This window comes from Malaclemys terrapin, chromosome 4 (assembly GCF_027887155.1).
Source record: "Malaclemys terrapin pileata isolate rMalTer1 chromosome 4, rMalTer1.hap1, whole genome shotgun sequence".
In the NCBI taxonomy this organism is placed as follows: Eukaryota; Metazoa; Chordata; order Testudines; family Emydidae; genus Malaclemys; species Malaclemys terrapin.
The window spans coordinates 146,118,163-146,136,845 of NC_071508.1; the positions used below are offsets into that span (position 1 = coordinate 146,118,163).

Sequence of the window (18,683 nt, forward strand, 5' to 3'; positions counted from 1 at the left end):
CTCCCCCAGTGAGGAAAGGCTCTGGCAGGAGGAGGCAGTTTTCCCCACTGCTTCCCCTGCCAGAGCCTTTCCCTGACACGTGTAGCTACACAACGCAGTTTGGATGCAGTGGGCTTTTCACAGCGGCGTGTAGCGACATGTACCCCACTGGCGTGTAATGTGGACGTAAGCCAAGAGTGTCCACACTGCCTTTTGCACCAGTTTGACTAAATCGATTTTAACGCGCACCTTTAGTTAAACCAGTGCAACTTTACATCTAGACAAGTCGCTAGACTCGCACCTACCTGCTCAGCTCCTCCAGATTTGGTCCAGGGAGCCATGTGCAAATGGTCACAAGACGAGCATAGCAGGAAAAGCCACGAACGAAATGGGAAAGTAAAAGGTAACAAAGCAGGGAGTGGAGAGAAAGAGTGGCTAATGGCACTAGCTTGGGACTTGGGAGTTCAATTCCCAGTCCCTCCCCAAACTCCGTGTGTGTCCTTGGGCAAGCCACTTAGTCTCTCTGTGCCTCAGTTCCCCATCTGTAGGTGGGGTACTTCCAGGGGCTTTTGAGAGTAGAAATACATTAAAAGACTGGAAGGTTACTATGGAAACAGGCCATATAAGTATGGTAGATAGACTTGGACTGGCTATCGAATAACTACATACACCACCACCATTAGGCTAATGGACGTTTGGGTGGCTAAAAGAATTAACAGCACAGATGATACAATAATGTTCGTAGAATCTTTGTTTGCCTTCTCCAAACGCAAGGTTATAAAAATACAGACACGGACCCAGTGGAGCTGTCAACTGTGATTGCACTCAGATGGAGCGGGGCTGACACATCTGCCTGCAGTCTGACTCTCAACTACATCTGAACTCACAGATGAGAGGAGAGCTTTCAGAATAGGGCAGTGCAGCCACCATGCACAAACAGCACCTACCGGGGTTTGCTCCAAGTCTGAGGTCAGTAGAGACATCTTAACGGGCAGGCCACTGTCACCACCCTGACAACAAACTTTTCCAGCTGTTTAGGAGAGTTCTAGAAACCACTTTATTCTAATTTCTAAATGACCCCTTTACTAAATGTATGCTGAAAAGAAAACCACCCCACAGAGAGAAAATATATATAGTAAATAATACCATCCCTTCCCTTCCCAAATATCTCCCATGGGGAATAAACTGGGTTAGAAGAGAACACATGCAGAATAGGTTGGGTGAAACTTTATTTGTTCTCAGCATTTTTAGGAATCTCATTCGGCAAAATACTTAAGCACATGCGCAACTTTTTAAGCCTGTGCATCATCCCATTGACATTCACACGGGCAGCAGTGAAGAGCACCGCTAAATCATTACCCAAAATGTTTAAAAGCCTGAGTCAATTCTTTTTTAGTTTTTGGAAAGGCGGGATGGAGCTTGAGAGAGGCGGGTGTGAAAGCACATAGATGGGATACCTCAGCCCCAAGTGTTAATTTAATCTACTTGGTATTAAATGAGGGGTGCACGAGGCCCCTTTGAATTTTAGGGAAATACAGATGCACAGGCAGACATCATGGTTTAGCTCCATTTCTGCTCTGTATGCGCCATATTTTGGATGTGGTACGTCTTGATTACAAACAGCTGCACTGTCTACAGTGGGAAACCAATCATTTGAGTTATACATCGGATAGGATGCTGCACATTTTAACATGATGCAATAGTTGCGGATGGCTTATTCTCACGGATACACATGCGTAACTCCTAGTGCGGAACATGTACTGGGGCAGACTGGACCTCCCCGCAGTGGTGGTGTTTTAGGACATGGACACATTTGTGAAATTAACTGAACTAAGCCAAACCTGATTCTAGTCTCCATTTTGTTTGATGGGCTGGACAGAGAATAAAAATAACCAGAATTTCTTAATCTCACTCTCCCTTAGTGTCTTTGCCCTCTAGTCTAAAGCTTTGGGAGCAAAGGAAACCCCTCCCCCCAATATCTCCCTCCCCCCACCCAAACACAAGGTCTTTGTGACAATGTCATTGAGGACACCATTGATTTAGGGGAGGAAAAGAAGCCACCCCGATCCTTTCTTAATGGAAAATGAAAATAACTGAAGGGACTGGTTTAAACCTAAATCAAATGTTAAAACTTACCCAGAGGCAAACCAGTAACTGAAGTGCTGAAATACCCACTTCATTCTGCGAGAAACAAACAGTAGAAAGAATTAAGCCTCCTGCCCCAGAGGTTCCCAAAGGGGAACGATGGCTCTTGTATTTAAATCAAAAGCTACGAGTACTTCTGAAAGTTAGCTGGTTGCAAAAATGAAAAGAAAAGAAAAGGCAAATGAATACAAGACTCATGAATGTTATCTGCTTGCTGGAAGCTTTCCGTTGTTACTTGGCGCTCTTTAAACAGTTACTCTGTGTGCTACAGTGGAGTACATCAGTGATTATCTCAAGGGAACAGGTCTTGGGTAAAACAGTATCTAACTCTCTGGTGACGGAAAACTCCCACTAAGGGATATCTACAAAGCTTACAGGACTAAGATTAAACCTCCTCCTCTGGGTTTTGGGTTTGCTATTAAGTACTTCCATTCCTCTGTCAGACTGCTCCATTCTTGTATGAAATAAACAAGGATTCTGATTTTAGGACATACAGCTAAGAAACCCAGCTCCCAGGTTTGTTGGTGGGTCATGCAACAAAGAAGGCAGTTGTCAGAGTGTTGCAACCTTTGCTTTGGGGAGCTTGGAAGACATTTCAGGATCAGGATGGGGTTGGATTTCTTTTCATTATTTTTGAGGCTTATTAAATTGCAGTAAGCTTAGCAACACCCCTTTAAAAAAGGGAGAAATGTCTGGTTTTAGGTCTGGTACGTGATTGATACAGACGTACAGAGGACGGTGAGACTAGCAAACCCATGTTCTCAGAATGGGCTGTCCCGCTTCATGCCTGAGTGAGCACCCACGATTCTCATTAAGATCAGAGATTGGAGGGAACTTTACAGCTTCCCAAAATACTCTAGTACCTTGCAGAACTGAGCTCCTGTGCAGTCACAGAATGGGCTTAACTTGTTCGTCCCTCATTGGGAACCACATGCGCCCAGTGACAGCAGAACAACGCCCCTCAGTATTCAAGCAGAATTTTCTTTTTCATAACAACCAAAAACATTCCTCAAAAAGTCCCCAGATTTAGTATTTGCTCTTAAGAGGAGAATTTTTTGGAGCATCAAACATACACTTAGATATTAATTACTGCCATCCTCCTGAAGAATTACACAAAAGGTAGGAAACGGACAAGAACTTTAGAATAGACACCAGTGTTCTCATCGGCACTGAAAACACCCCCAGACTGTCCACACTGCAAAGCTGCGTACTCAGCCTCAAAATGCAGTGGGGCATGTACAAACAGCTCCAGGGTTGCCCTCCTGGTTGATATCGTCCTCAGAATACTTGATAACACCACAGCCTTATAACTAGAGCATACTTTTAAAAAAAAAAGTTAGCCACTATTTAGAACTTAAAGGGGCCACTAAAACTTTGCTCAGCTGAAGGCCACGCTAACAGCTAGCCAAGATCGTGTGCGTGAGAGATGCTACTTTTTTGTTGGCGTAAGAGTAAGCGTCTCCTTCCTCACTGGCTACCCAATGCAAAATTTTGGCAAATCATTAAATAGTAAACAATAGGGAAGGTCACGTGGATTAAGTCCAAATAAGTGCATTGAACGTTTTCCTAACCCAGGGATAGCGGACATGTTCATTTCCTGCTCTGTGCCCTTCTACTACTTTACTAAAAGACCACACGCATGATACTGGGTTTAGCTTTCTACATCGACAAAAAACAAGTCATTTTATAGACAAGTCACTTAGGCCCCGGTCCCGCAATGAGTGTCACATGGGCAGCCCGCTGCCCATTGTGGGCTCTGTCGGTGCCTGCACAGATCTCATCGCCGGATTGAGACCTTCCGTCTAAACTGTCAAAAAAGTAGCAATTGATTTTGGGTGCCTCTCTTCTATTCTATAGACATTTTTATACCATGCCCATCCCCATTGTATCTGAGCATCTGACTGAAGTCACCTATGTCTATGTGATGGAAACAATGAAGGAAAGCCAGAGATCCAGATAGACGGATGACAGGAGAGGAAAATTCCCCTCCCTCCCCCCAGGATTTATCACCTTTTTAAGCTGGTGCCTTTAGATTAGGTCAAGACTAAAGCCCGTGGAAACTTTTCCATCAAACATATTTTTGATAAAAGGCAGCTTTTCAACAGTAATGGAAATTTCCTGTGGAGATTTTCATTTTGGTCAAAATGTTCTGGTTTTTCAGTGAAAGAATGAAAAATGTTCAGTTTTGAGTTCTCTCGCTCTTCTTTTCTCAGGGGGGAAAACAGCTGAAAACAGATTTCCGTTCTTTCATATTGTTTTCATTTAGGCAAAAAAGCAAAACTTCACGCTAAACCAATTTTTTTTTTTGGATTCATTTGAAACATTTGCAGAAAATATACGTGACCAGCTCCGGTCCTGACCCTCTTCCACGTGGCTATTTTTTTTTATGGCCTTTGTGCTGTTAAGGTAGTTCAGAAGACTCACAACTGAAGTTGCAGCCACCCTGGGTTCTGAAGATATTACAAAGAAAATGCAATGCTGGGGGATCCGGTTTGTACGACGTCTTGATTTAAAAATAAATCAATTTTCTATATCCAACTGTTTTAAGAAGTTAAAGCCCACAATTTCGTTAGCCATGACAGGAACACTTGTGCAAATAACCATCAGAATACTGAAAGAATGGGAATGTACATGGTGCATTCAGCACCTCACACAAGGAGTCCCTTGACTCAGGGCCGGCTCCAGGGTTTTTGCTGCCCCAAGCGGCGGGGGGTGGGAAGGGCCGTGATTGCGATTGGCGGCAACTCCACCGCGCCGCTTTCTTTTTCGGTGGCACTTCGGTGGCAGGTCCTTCCCTCCGAGAGGGACCGAGGGACCCGCCACCGAATTGCCACCGAAGATCCGGACGTGCCGCCCCTTCCCCTTGGCCGCCCCAAGCACCTGCTTGCTGCGCTGGTGCCTGGAGCCGGCCCTGCCCTGACTGGGGACTAACACTTTTCCAGTACAAAGCCACAACAGCATCTGAACGCTCTCCAGATCTTCCAGATGCAAAATTACACATGGAAATAAACACAGCGCTCTGGAATGTCTCTGTCATTTTTACAGTCCTTGAGCAGCGTGTCTGCTGATGTAGAACTGTGCTAAACAGAGTGGATGGAACGTGTCGAGCTTGCAAATCTAGGCGGGCGCCTGTTTCTGATGAAGTAGTCATTTTCCTTGCCCTGCTGGCTCCATTTTCATACCCAAGGGTATCCCGGCCAATATTCGTTTCATTCAATGTTTTCGCTCGTTTTGCTACATAATATGCAGTAGATGGTCAGGGAGATAGTCACCCTATTTTATTAGCCCTTGATAGAAAAATAGGTCGGGAAGGTGCTAAGTCCAGGACAAGGTTAAGTGTTGTACAGGGAAGGCCGGGATCCAATGATCAACCCCCCATTTTATTGGGGTTGGAAAAGCCTTCCACGGAGATGGGGTACCCTGTACGTATTGTACTCACCTAATGTGATCACACCATGAAATACAGTAGGACCCTTACTTCGTAACATGTTATAATTGGGTGAATAAAAAGAGCGTGTTCTCTCTTGGGCCCACTGGTCGAGCTGGAATGCTGAACTGGGCTTCCCCGCTCCCTCCTTTTAAAACAAACATTGGTAGTCAACACCCAGAGCCGCTCTGCCAACAAAAGGTTAGGACTTAACATTGGAATGTGTTCTTGAACACTGCCCATCAAAAAAAAGTGTTTTTGAGGCATTGCTCCCCCCTCAGTCCCGTATTTCCCCTGACTTATGATCAAACAGCTGCTGTTTTCCTTATTGTCCTGACGACTTTTCCATCTTGCTATGCCTGGCGTTTGGTTAGGAAATAGTTGGGTGGGGTGTGAGGGGGAAAAGGGCGCTTTCCTTCACGAGAAAACAAAACAAACCAACCAGCTTTGCTGAACCTCTGCGTATTGGTGGTGAAGTGACCTTGTTTTCCAGGGCTGGAGCGCAAACAAAGCCTTCTTCACTGATCTTTAATATTCACACTCCAGGGGAAATGCTATTTCAGCACATACGCCAGTGACCTGCATTAACAGCACAGTTATCACAGCAAAACTTGCCAGCGCCACGTCTGACGAGACATGAGAAGACTCGACAGGCTCCAGTGCGGAAGTTGTACAAGACCCTCCAGTGAGTAGCTAGCCCGAGTGGGTCACCCCAGCACTGGTAGTACAAGGGAATTTCAGCCAAGTAGGCTATTTACTTATGATTGTTTATTATGCGTATTACGGTAGCACCCAGGAGCCCCAGTCATGGCTCAAGGCTCCATTGTGCCAGGTGCTGTACAAACCTATGACAGAGCTTCCAGTCTGTGTGGAAGATGAGAGACAACAGGTGAACTCAACCAATTTACCTTCCCTTTCTCTCCTGAGCTGTTGGGTGAGGTTCCCAAGTGTTGTTAAACAACTGCCACAGGAGAGGTGCTGGAGTGACTCCTCCATACACAGTTCAGAATGCACTTCGGAATCCTTCAGAATAAGAGACGCTACAAAAATGTCAAATAGCAACAAAACCTCAGTGAACTGGTCCTCTGAGTGACAACACGCTGCAGCAGGCGTGTTCCACACTAGCAATCGTTTCGCTGAGTTGCTTTCCTGGTTGCTCCCTAGCATTTCTTCTAGAACCCTTTCCCGGGGAATTTGTAGCCTGCATGAAAGGGGCTTGCCTCACAGAACTGGAGACTGAAGTCTATTTATCTACAGTAAAGGCAGATCATGGGCAGTGCTCTGCCTCCTGTCAACCATACTCACCTGTTGTCTTTTATCTTGTACTGTAAGCTCTTTGGGGCAGGGAGCATCTTTTTGTTAGGTGTATGTACAGCACCTAGCACAACGGGGGCTTGATCTATGATTGGATGCTACCATTGTGCAGATAAGTCATAATAAACAATAATAATAAACATGGCAGTGCCAACCTCCCCGCACTACCCAGCCAGTGTGGTTCAGCCCTGCCCTCTGATACTAATGCTATAGGTGAAATAACTATTCAGTTCTCACACTCATTCAGACCCTAGTATCCATGTTGGAACCAACAAGACGTGTCAACTGTGGCAGGGCTTTTCCAAAGTGCCCATTTTCCCTTCTCTGCCCTGGCAGGAGGCCACCAACACGTTTTTAATTGGTGACCAAAGAGTTACCAAGTGGTAACATTTTTGAATCACTTCCAATCTGGGATGGATCTGAACAGCCAGCCAAGCAGCGAGAGACTTGGAGTGCCAATGACCACTCCCCTGAAGACTCCAGCCTCGATTTTCTTTACTGTGGTATATTATAACTAGGGCTGTCAAGCGATTAAGAAAATTAATCGCACTGTAAAAGAATACCATTTATTTAAATATTTTTGGATGTTTTCTACAATTTTCAAATATATTGATTTCAGTTACAACACAGAATACAAAGTGTGCCGTGCTCACTCTAGATTTATTTTTGATTACAAGTATTTGCACTGTAAAAAGCAAAAGAAATAGTATTTTTCAATTCACCTAATACAAGTACTGTAGTGCAATCTCTTTATCATGAAAATTGAACTTACAAATGTAGAATTATGTACAAAAAATAACTGCATTCAAAAATAAAGCAATGTAAAACTTTAGAGCCTGCAAGTCCGCTCAGTCCTACTTCAGCCAATCGCTCAGACAAAAAACTCTGGTTACAATTTGCAGGAGATAATTCTGCCAATGTCTTGTTTACAATGTCACCTGAAAGTGAGAACAAGTGTTCGCATGGCACTCTAGTAGCCAGTGTCACAAGATATTTATGTGCCAGATGCACTAAAGATTCATATGTCCCTTCATGCTTCAACCACCATTCCAGAGGACATGCATCCATGCTGATGACGGGTTTTGCTCGATAACGATCCAAAACAGAGCAGACTGACGCATGTTCATTTTCATCATCTGAGTCAGATGCCACCAGCAGAAGGTTGATTTTCTTTTTTGGTGGTTCGGGTTCTGTAGTTTCCGCATCTGAGGGTTGTTCTTTTAAGACTTTAAGACTGGAAAGCATGCACCACACCTCGTCCCTCTCAGATTTTGGAAGGCACTTCAGATTCTTAAACCTTGGGCTGAGTGCTGTAGCAATTTTTAGAAATCTCACATTGGTACCTTCTTGGCATTATGTCAAATCTGCTGTGAAAATGTTCTTAAAACAAACATGTGCTGGGTCATCATCCGAGACTGCTATAACCTGAAATATATGGCAGAATGTGTGTAAAACAGAACAAGAGAGGTACAAGTCTCTCCCCAAGGAGTTCAGTCACAAATTTAAATTAACACATTTTTTTAAATGAGCATCATCAGCCTGGAAGCATGTCCTCTGGAATGGTGGCTGAAGCATGAAGGGGCATACGAATGTTTAGCATATCTGGCACATAAATACCTTGCAATGCCAGCTACAAAAGTCCCATGCGAACACCTGTTCTCATTTTCAGGTGACGTAAATAAGAAGCAGGCAGCAGTATCTCCCATAAATGTAAACAAACTTGTTCATCTGAGCGATTGGCTGATCAAGAAGTAGGACTGAGTGGACCTGTAGGCGCTAAAGTTTTACATTGTTTTATTTTTGAGTGCAGTTATGTAACAAACAAACAAACAAACAACATTTGTAAGTTGCACTTTCACAATAAGGAGATTGCACTACAGTACTTGTCTGAGGTGAACTGAAAAATACTATTTCTTTTGTTTATCATTTTTACGGTGCAAATATTTGTAATAAGAAATAATATAAAGGGAGCACTGTATGCTTTGTATTCTGTGTTGTAATAGAAATCAATATATTTGAAAAAGTAGAAAAACATCCAAAATATTTAATAAATTTCAATTGGTAATCTATTGTTTAAAAGTGCGATTAATCGCAATTAATTTTTTAAAATCGAGATACATTTTTTGAGTTAATTGCGTGAGTTAACTGCGACTAATCGACAGCCCTATAAAAAGCAATACAGTACAGTACTGTACAGTTAAACGAAAACTACTAAAATAATAAAGGGGAAGTTTAAAAAAAGACTTGACAAGGTAAAAAAAACTGTTTCTGTGCTTGCTTCATTTATATTAAGATGGTTAAAAGCAACATTTTTTCTGCATAGTGAAGTTTCAAAGCTGTATTAAGTCAACGTTCAGTTGTAAACTTTTGAAAGACCAACCAGAATATTTTGTTCAGAGTTACGAACATTTCATAGTTAAACAATCTCCATTCCCGAGGTGTTCATAACTCTCAGGTTCTACTGTATATAAATCCATGGTATGCCCACACATTGTATACTGTGTGCAGTTCTGGTCACCCCATCTCAAAAAAGATATACACCTCTACCCCGATGTAACGCTGTCTTCAGGAGCCAAAAAAAAAAAAAAAAAAAAAAAAAAAAAAAAATCTTACCACGTTATAGGTGAAACCGCGTTATATCGAACTTGCTTTGATCTGCCGGAGTGTGCAGCCCCCCCCCCGCCTGGAGTGCTGCTTTACCGCATTGTATCCGAATTCGTGTTATATTGGGTTGCGTTATATGGAGTAGAGGTGTATTAGAATTGGAAAACGTACAGGCAAGGGCAACAAGGCTGATTAGGGGTATGGAACAGCTTCCATATGAGGAGAGATTAAAAAGACGAGACTGTTTATCTTGGAAAAGAGACACCCAAGGGGTGATATGATAGACGTTTATAAAATCATGAATGGTGAGGAGTAGGTGATTAAGAAAAAGTTATCTACCCCTTCACAGAACACAAGAACCAATGAAATTAAAAGGCAGCAGGTTTAAAACAAACAAAAGGAAGTACTTTTTCACACCATGAACAGTCAACCTGTGGAACTTGTTGCCAAGAGATGTTGTAAAGGCCAAAACTATAACTGGAGGATCTGTCCATCAATGGTTATTAGGGATGATCAGGGATGCAATCTGTGCTCTGTCTGAGGGCTTGGCTACACTTGCGAATTAGAGCGCAATAAAGCAGCCCCGGGCGCCCTAGCTCACTACCCGTCCACACTGGCAAGGCACGTAGAGCGCTCTGACTCCACGGCTACAGCGCTGCTGGTACTCCACCTCAGCAAGTGGAATAACGTTTGCTGGGCCTTGGCTACAACGCCCGGGCATCAGTGTGAACGAGGTGTTGAGTTACTGCGGTCTGATTGGCCTCCAGAAACATCCCATAATCCCCTTAAGTCAAGTGGCCACTCTTGTCTTTGGTTTGGAATCACTGCAGGAATGCGGATATGCCCTTTCGAAGCTCCGTTTCTGACAGCCGGCCGCTTATCTGCTCCGAGACAAAGCAACCATTACTGTGGAATGCTGTGTGTGAGAGAGAGAGGGGTAAGGGGAGGTCTGCTGCTGTCTGAACTTACAAGACAGCATGCTGACATGCGCTCAGCCCCCCAAAAACCCACTCCCCCCCCCCACATACACACAACACACTCCCTGTCACACTCCACCCCACCCCACCCCTTTGAAAAGAACGTTGCAGTCACTTGCATGCTGGGATAACTGCCCATAATGCACCGCTCCCAATGCCGCAAATGTGGCCACGCCAATGCACTTGCAGCTGTCAGTGTGGACACTCGGCAGCGTTTTCCCTGCTGCGCTCTCCAAAGGCTGGTTTAACTCAAAGCACTCTACATTTGCAAGTGTAGCCATGCCCTAAGCCTCTGAGTGCCAGAAGCCGGGACTGGACAATAGGGGATGATCACTCAATAATTGCCCTGCACTGTTCATTCCCCCTGGGGCACCTGGCACTTGCCACTGTCGAAGACAGGATACTGGGCGAGATGGACCAGTGGTCTGACCCAGTGTGGCCACTCTCGCCTCAGTTTCCCCATCCGTAAAATGGGGATAATGATACCGACTGTCTTTGTAAATGCTTTAATGAAAAGCGCTATAGGACAAATTGCTGCTGCTATTAGTCCAATGTGCCAAATACAGGGCAGAGAGAGAAATTCCCTCTCACTACTGGGAATCATAAAAGACTTGGCATCAAAAAGCCATCAGGGAAAACTGTGCCTGACCTTGGGAGAAAGGTGAGAGATGGCACCATGCTACACTGCAAACCTTGCACTGGCTCAGGAGTGGACCCTGCTGACAAACGCACACAGAGTCTGACACCCCGAACATCATGTGGCCCTTACCTATCACACAAACTTGCAAGGTCTGTCTCGCTCTCATTCTCGGGCAACACTAGCAGAGCCTGCCATGCCAACAACATTGTATTGCACTGGAGGTAGCTCTAATCCTTTTGAAAAGCAGCGCCTGAAAGACTCCATGCAAAAGCTTATTGTGCATGAGTTTAACTGTATATGCAAATACAAGGGTCTGTCGGCCTGGTTTGTGCGCACGATCTTGGCGCGTACTATTTAGAAATCTGCCCCCTTGAATCTCCTGGTAGGAGTGGTAAAGGGCATGGACACTGCCTCCTCCACTTGGTCTGGACACTACCCAATTAAGCTAGAAGCACGAGCTGCTGTGTTATCACAGGGTTTCCCAGTGCCGCCTTTCAAGGTTTCAATTTCTCCTTTTGCAACAGTGGTTTTATTAAGGGGCGACCGGGCATTTCATGTTCCAATGACGTTTTGTCTTTGTGGTTAATTAGACACAAGGCCAAAGGCAGCACGATCATCAGACCAAAACACAGCCTGGAACATCTCGTGATTCTGAGAAATGAATGGCTAAAAAATACACATGACACGAGAAGCAATGTCTAGGAGACCGATTTGGAAAAAGTTAGGTGTAAGATCACGCTGGAAAATGGTCACCATTAAGCCATTAATATCTAAGACAATGTTTGTCAGAGTACAGAGCACAGATCCTAGGGAAAACATGGAGGGCTTGCGGGCAGTGTGTGGAAGATGTTTAACTACATGTGTTCATCGTTAGCACCACATAGCAAGGTCGATGTGGGGGCGGGAGCAGGGGAGGAGAATTGGACACAATTGGTTTCATTTTTCTGAAGAGGGTTTAGCTGTCAGGAGTTTGGGAAATGCTGATTGTACACATAGGAGAGACTCATTTTTAAAGAGGAGCTTTACTACCAGGGGAAGGTGTCCGAACCTGAGTTCCTGAAGCTGTTCCTGCCTCTCAGCCTCCTTTCTCACGGCTGCCAGGCAGCAAGGCAGACCAGGGGGAACACAGCCACTTCTGCATCCCAGCTCAAATGTAGCCCGATCCCGCCTGCCTTCTCCATCCACTGGGATGCTTTTGATAGTCAATGGATGCCGTATAGAATAAGGAAAATGCAACACACAGTAAAAACTGTAAGCTTGAAACTCAAGATCAGCTGAGTGCAGGAGAGTGAGGGAAGGGTCAGGGGCAAGTTATACCTCCCTGATTCTCATGGTGCATTTGTGCCTGCCAGGCCCTCTGTCTGTAAATTAGAGCAGTTATGGGGCTGCTCTAACTTATGCCAACTGGTGACCAAACATCATTCATGAATTGGCCTAGTGCAGGCCTCTTCCACCTGGTACACCAGAGTGTGTGCGGCGAGAGGGGTGGGGTGGAGGAGGGACAACTGACATAGGAGCCAACTATGCCACTTTATACCAGATGGGAACTCCCGGGCCCAGGGACCTCTCAGCTGGACAGTTAGTCTGAAATTCTGGAACAGGAGGGGGGAATCTGGGCCACCTTTGGAAGCCAATTATCTCACAATGAAAGTCAAACACTGGAATCTTTCAACAGAATTAATAACTGTTGGCATGGTAACAGAACAGGAACGCACAGGGAAAAATAGCTTGGGAACCTAGAGTTGAAGAGAACCTCGGATCCCTGCTCAGCTGACAGCTTTGGACACAGAAATCAAACCCAAACTGCAATGCTCCTCACTCTTGTCCCATCACACTGGGATCGGTTAAGTTATATTCACAGCAGCTGAGAAAATGGCGGTAAAAAGAAGCAGGCAAAATCTGGAGGATAAATGGTTATTTTTTAGTTGATAATTTTCTTTCACTAGTAAACGGACAGATCTGCAAGGAGATAAACGCAGGCACGGCACATTCATGTCCTGACAATGTGCAATAGCCTTTCAGAAAGAAGTGAACAGTTCCTGGTAACAGGAGCAATAGCACGGATGCTAAAATGTCTAAATCACACCATATCGCCGTGACAAAAGCTACTTCCATAGGACACAGTGCATGAGAAATAAATGCAAAAACCACAAAAGGGAACATTTCCCAGCATCTAAATAGTACTGGGGGGACTATTAAACCACACTGCAGATGGAATTTTTCAGTATACAAGTTCTGCATACTTGGACTTCCATGTCCTGGGTATCTGAATGATGGACGTAAGTCCCCTCCCCTGGGACAGGCAGTGTTTGTGCCCAGTAGCTCCAGGGTTTGGCCTATCTATCTTAGCTACGTATATGGCCCCAGCACCAGAGCAGCTTGCAGTCTTTATGTATTTAGCGTCAAAACCCCCCAGAAAGGCTCAGTGACTTGCCCAAGGTCACGCGGGAAGCCTGTGGCAGAGTAAGGACTTGAACCCTGCTCTTCCAAGTCCTAGAGGAGTGCCCTAAGCACTGGACCAGCCCGCTCTGATAACCACATTTTGCTGCATCACAGTAAAGGCAAGTGGTGTTTCCGGCAATCTACCATCACCTGAGGGTCAGTTGCAAATGAAGGTCCAGATTGCGTCTCCTAACTGCATGAGTGTGAGAGTTGCATCTTTTGCAGGGAGGCGAGAAAGAGGGTGCAAGGAGCCTTCCTTTCCCTTCCAAGCGGGTAGAGGGGCAACACAACCTGTCCTGGAGGCTAGTATGCACAGGAGGGAAAGGGACAAAAACAAGGTCATGGCCCCACCCAACACAGCTGACCCATGGGGGGGGGGGGGGGTTGAGGCCACTGTAGCTTTTGCTTCCTCAGAGCTGCTGCAGGAGCTGTTCCTACTTCATGCACAACAGGAAAATGTATCTGCGTTTACCTGAGAATGTCCTTTCTTTGAGTAAAGATGTCCGCAGATCCGTTACAATGGGAAAGTCACTCGGCTTGCAGCGGGGGAGTAGGAGCAGACCTGGCAGATCCCCTGAAATTCCCTCCAGCTGAGATCAACCCACAGTGAGATTCAGGCCAGTGCGCTTTCCTACATTACAGATTGTGTTACTCAGGCTTTGAGGACAAAGCACAACAATTAGTCCTGCTGCAGAGCATGGGAAATTCCCCTGCAGTGACAACAAACCCAAACCCTGGGATATCCATTTCTATCTGTATTCTGGCTCATGCATGTGTTTTCAGGATGGGCTGGACCGGTGGATCTTATTACCCATAGAATGGACATTTTCAGGCGAGCCCAGGTCATTTTCCTATTCTTCCTTGCGCCTATGGCCACAGATCTATTACAACGGATGTTTGTAGCCGTGTGCCTCTGGGCACCGCAATCCTTTAAATATGGACATCCAAACCCAGGTATATTATATAGCCTTCATCTTCCCCTGAGCACCAAGGTGTGGAGAAGACTTCTGCCAAAAAACCAGCATCGGCTACATAAAACATTGGATGAACAATATGCAGAGTCTGGTGAGCTTCTTATCAATGATGACCTAGGAGATCCAGATCTTGGACCTGAGATTGTCAACGCTCCTTATAGACTCAGAGACTTTAAGGTCAGAAGGGACCATTATGATCATCTAGTCTGACCTCCTGCATGATGCAGGCCACAAAGCCGTCCCAACCCTTTCCCTTGACTCTGCTGTTGAAGTCCCCAAATCCTTAGGGCCAGACAGAGCTGCTAGCCTGCTTAGCAGATCTTTGGGAATGATTGTATGACAGTTGTGAGGATCACCTGTCTGCATTAAAATCCCGGGTCTCGTTAGAGAAAGCTCCCAACTTCAAAATGTGTCTGATTGTAGATGGTAGCTATCAAGAGGCTAACTTTCGTGCATGAACGCCTAGCACCCAAATAGACCCCTTGAAAAATCAGATTTTGATGACCGCTTTCATCATATACCTAATATCTAGAGGCCTTCATAGAAAGAACAAATGTTTTACTGTACAATAAATTCACAAGTACACAGCTGGATCAACCATCCCATTTTCCCCTCCCCCAGCGTCCCTGTGGTATACGCAAAAGTCTTGGCTTGCTACATTGGAAGCAATGAGTTCCTAGAATAGCAAGATGATTACAGCATCTCTTTGTACAACTCTGAACCTCTGACCCTTAATTAATGGGAGCAGCCCAGAGCACTTATTTCACGTTAATTAGCTGATCCTTTCTTGGGTTTTGTTTACAACATCGTGCTCTTAAATACTTGCTAGGCTCAAAGGCTAGAAGTTTGGGGAAGGTGTTCATGAAGAAAAATTAAAATGAATACGTTTGATGAAAAGAGCCATTTTGTTAGGAGTTGAAACCTGCGAAAGGAAACGGGTGTTCTTGATTATGTAAAGAGCCAGAGCTAGTTCTGTGACACTGACACGCAAAGTTGCACTGTTTTTAACTAAATCGGTGCGACATCACACCTTCGGGCCAGCCCAACCCGTGCAAGGCTTTGCCGGTGTCGTTCTACCAGCACAGCAGTCCTTGTGCGGACGCAGCTCATACCAGCAAAACTGCACTGGCAGAACACTGTGCTTTTGCCGGTCTAGCTCATTCCTCACCCACCCCCACAGCAAAAATCAGCGATACCAGCAAAGGTACAGTTCTGCTGGCATAACCAAGTCTACACTAGGGGCTTTCGCTGGCCCAGCTATGTCGGTCACAAGCCACGGCCCATCACACCCCTGACCGACAAAGTATGCCAGCAAAAGTCTGTAGCGTAAACCTGGCCGGAATTAAAATGGTGCAACTCTGTATGGGAACTAAGCCTAAGGCTTGTGTATCATCTTGGGGCATGGGGGCCGGCGTTTCCCCTCTCACAAGGATACAAATCACAAGTGCCTGCAGTCAAATTCTCTCTCAAATTCATTTCTCTTTTTCTTCCATTTTCTGCCCTGGTAAGTGATGCTTCAAGCAAAATGGAACCCCCTAGTGTAAGTATCATGAATTGCGCTAAACCACTGGTTCCCAAACGGGGGGGGGGGGGGGGGGGCGTGAAGAAATTCCAAGGGGGGCACAAAGCTGCCCAGCCCTTGAGTTAGCCCCCGGCCCCTCCCCTCCTGTCTATCCTCCCCCGCAGCCACGCAGGCAGCACGGCTTGCACCTGCCCACCTCCCAGGCTTTCCAATAAGCCAGTCCTGCTGCTCTGAGTAGCCTGGTAAGGGGGCGGGGAGCGGGGGGAGAGGGAGTTGGATAAGGGGCAGGAGGTCCCAGGGGGTAGTCAGGGGACAGGGAGCAGTTGGATGGGGTGGAGGTTCTGGGGGTCGTGGTCGGGAGATAGGGAGCAGGGGGGGGTTGGATAGGCGTGGAGCCCCGGGAGGCCTGTCAGGGGGTGGGGGTGTGGATGGGGTCAGGGCAGTCAGGAGAGATTGGATAGGGGGTGGGGTCCTGGGGGGGGGTCCCGGGAGGGGGCAGTCAGGAGACAGGGAGCGGTTGGATGGGGCTGAGGTTCGGGGGGGCGCAGTCAGGAGACAAGGAGCAAGGGGGGTTGGATAGGGGGTGGGGTCCCAGGAGGAGGGGTCAGGGGACAAGGAGCAGGGAGGGTTGGATAGGGAGTGGGGTCCTGAGGGAGCGGTTAGGGGTGGGGGGTCCCGGGAGAGGGCGGTCAGGGGACAAGGATCAGGGGGGTTTGGATGATGATAAAGGAGAGGTAGGGGGCGTGAGGGTTTCTCGAAAAGTAAAAAGGGGGCGTGATGCCGAAAAGTTTGGGAACCACTGCGCTAAACGTACAACTGTTAAGCAGACAGACACTCTTATGCCACTCAGATACCTCAGATCCTTTCCCTAGTGAGCAAAGGTTATTTTCCATATCTAACCGAGAACTGGCCACTTGATCATTAACCCTGTTTATCAAAGGCACATGCTCTTTGAAAGGGCTGTAAACATTTCCCTCCACAATCACCCACTGCTGGACTAATTTCTTCTGCTTCTGTGAGCATCTTTTCTTTTTCCAGATCAATGAAAATGAAAAACGTTCTCTTTCTGCTCACAGGTGAGGCTTTTTGCCTTTCCCTTTTACAGCACGTCAATTACACATCGTATCACATCTTTCTTTTTCCCTAATGGAGTTTTGTCGTCTTTCAAATGATACCACCCACCTCACACCTTCACCGGTGTCTCATTTTAAGTAACGTTCAAACAAAGCCTAATAAACCGGCCCAGCCTGTGGGAATCAATCCAACAAGTTACATCAGCAAAGAAACAACCCCCTTCGCAGTCCCATTAGTTGAAGGCCTCAGAGGAGTTCTCTTAGACTGTTTTAATTAGGTATCCATCATACAAATGAATTAATTAATTAGTGATAAGCACCTGAAGTACATTACTCATAAGAATCTATTTTAAGCTTCAAATACACCAAACAGGTCACACCCCATTACTACATCAAAGCAGAACAAAGCTTCAGCGTCTCAGGCCTGGTTTACACTAGAAAATTAAGGCGGCTTAACTACATTGCTCAGGTGCGTGAAAAATCCACGCTGCAGTTTGGCCACCCCTGCTCTGTACTATTCTGGTGTCTACATTTTAAAAAGGATACTGGAAAATTAGAGGCGAAAGAAAAGAGCCAGAAAAACAATATGAGGGTGCTGGAGAAAATCCCCTATAACCTGATGCCAATGCACACATACCTTGGGGGAAGGGATAGCTCAGTGGTTTGAGCATTGGCCTGCTAAACCCAGGGTTGTGAGTTCAATCCTTGAGGGGGCCATTTGGGAATCTGGGGCAAAATCAGTACTTGGTCCTGCTAGTGAAGGCAGGGGGCTGGACTCGATGACCTTTCAAGGTCCCTTCCAGTTCTAGGAGCTGGGATATCTTCATTAATTTTTTTTTTTTCTTCTGGGGAGAAAATATCATTACTAAAAGGCTCTTTAATCTAGCAGAGAAAGGCAGAAAAAGAACAATGGGCGGGAAGCTGCAGCCAAATTCAAATCAGAAACAAGGCCCATATATTTAATGGCCAATCACCTTCACCGCTGGAACAAACTCCCAAGGGAAGTGATGGATTCTCCATCTCTCCATGTCTTCAGATCACCCCTGGATGCCAAACACAGGTCACCAGGCTCAATCCAGGGGTAACTGGATGAAATGTAAACGCCTGTGATACATAGGAGGGGCTGCAACCTCCGTCTTTTTTTTTTTAAATATATGGAGATATACCTATCTCCTAGAACTGGAAGGGACCCTGAAAGGTCATCGAGTCCAGCCCCCTGCCTTCACTAGCAGGACCAAGTACTGATTTTGCCCCAGATCCCTAGGTGGCCCCCTCCAGGATTGAACTCACAACCCTGGGTTTAGCAGGCCAATGCTCAAACCACTGAGCTATCCGTCCCCAAGTCCCTTTTGGCCTTAGAATCTATGCCTAGACAGTCATACTATTTTATTCTACACAGGTTCTTATTCAGCTCTCATCACTGGAGTATCCAAGCACCTGGCAGACGTGCCTTAAGCGACGTGACTAACATCTGTCATGTGCGGTTTGTTCGTTTTCTCATCCATTATCCGATGATCATAATGGTCCCAGAGTTGGCCATAAAAATCACTGAGTTTATGAAACCAAGGGACTTCTGGCCACATTAG

General features: G+C 46.0%; 1 protein-coding gene across 3 annotated transcripts in view; it reads right to left on the reverse strand.

Annotated features, from left to right (window-relative positions):
- Positions 1–18,683, reverse strand: part of GNG2 (G protein subunit gamma 2) — a 91,810-nt gene that overhangs the window by 27,775 nt on the left and 45,352 nt on the right. The window contains exon 2 of one of the 3 annotated variants that reach the window (XM_054026670.1): positions 2,116–2,160. The exons of the other annotated variants lie outside the window; for them this stretch is intronic. The gene's annotated coding sequence lies outside the window, so the exon portion shown is untranslated. The remainder of the gene's footprint in view (positions 1–2,115; positions 2,161–18,683) is intronic. 3 annotated transcript variants of the gene reach the window in all.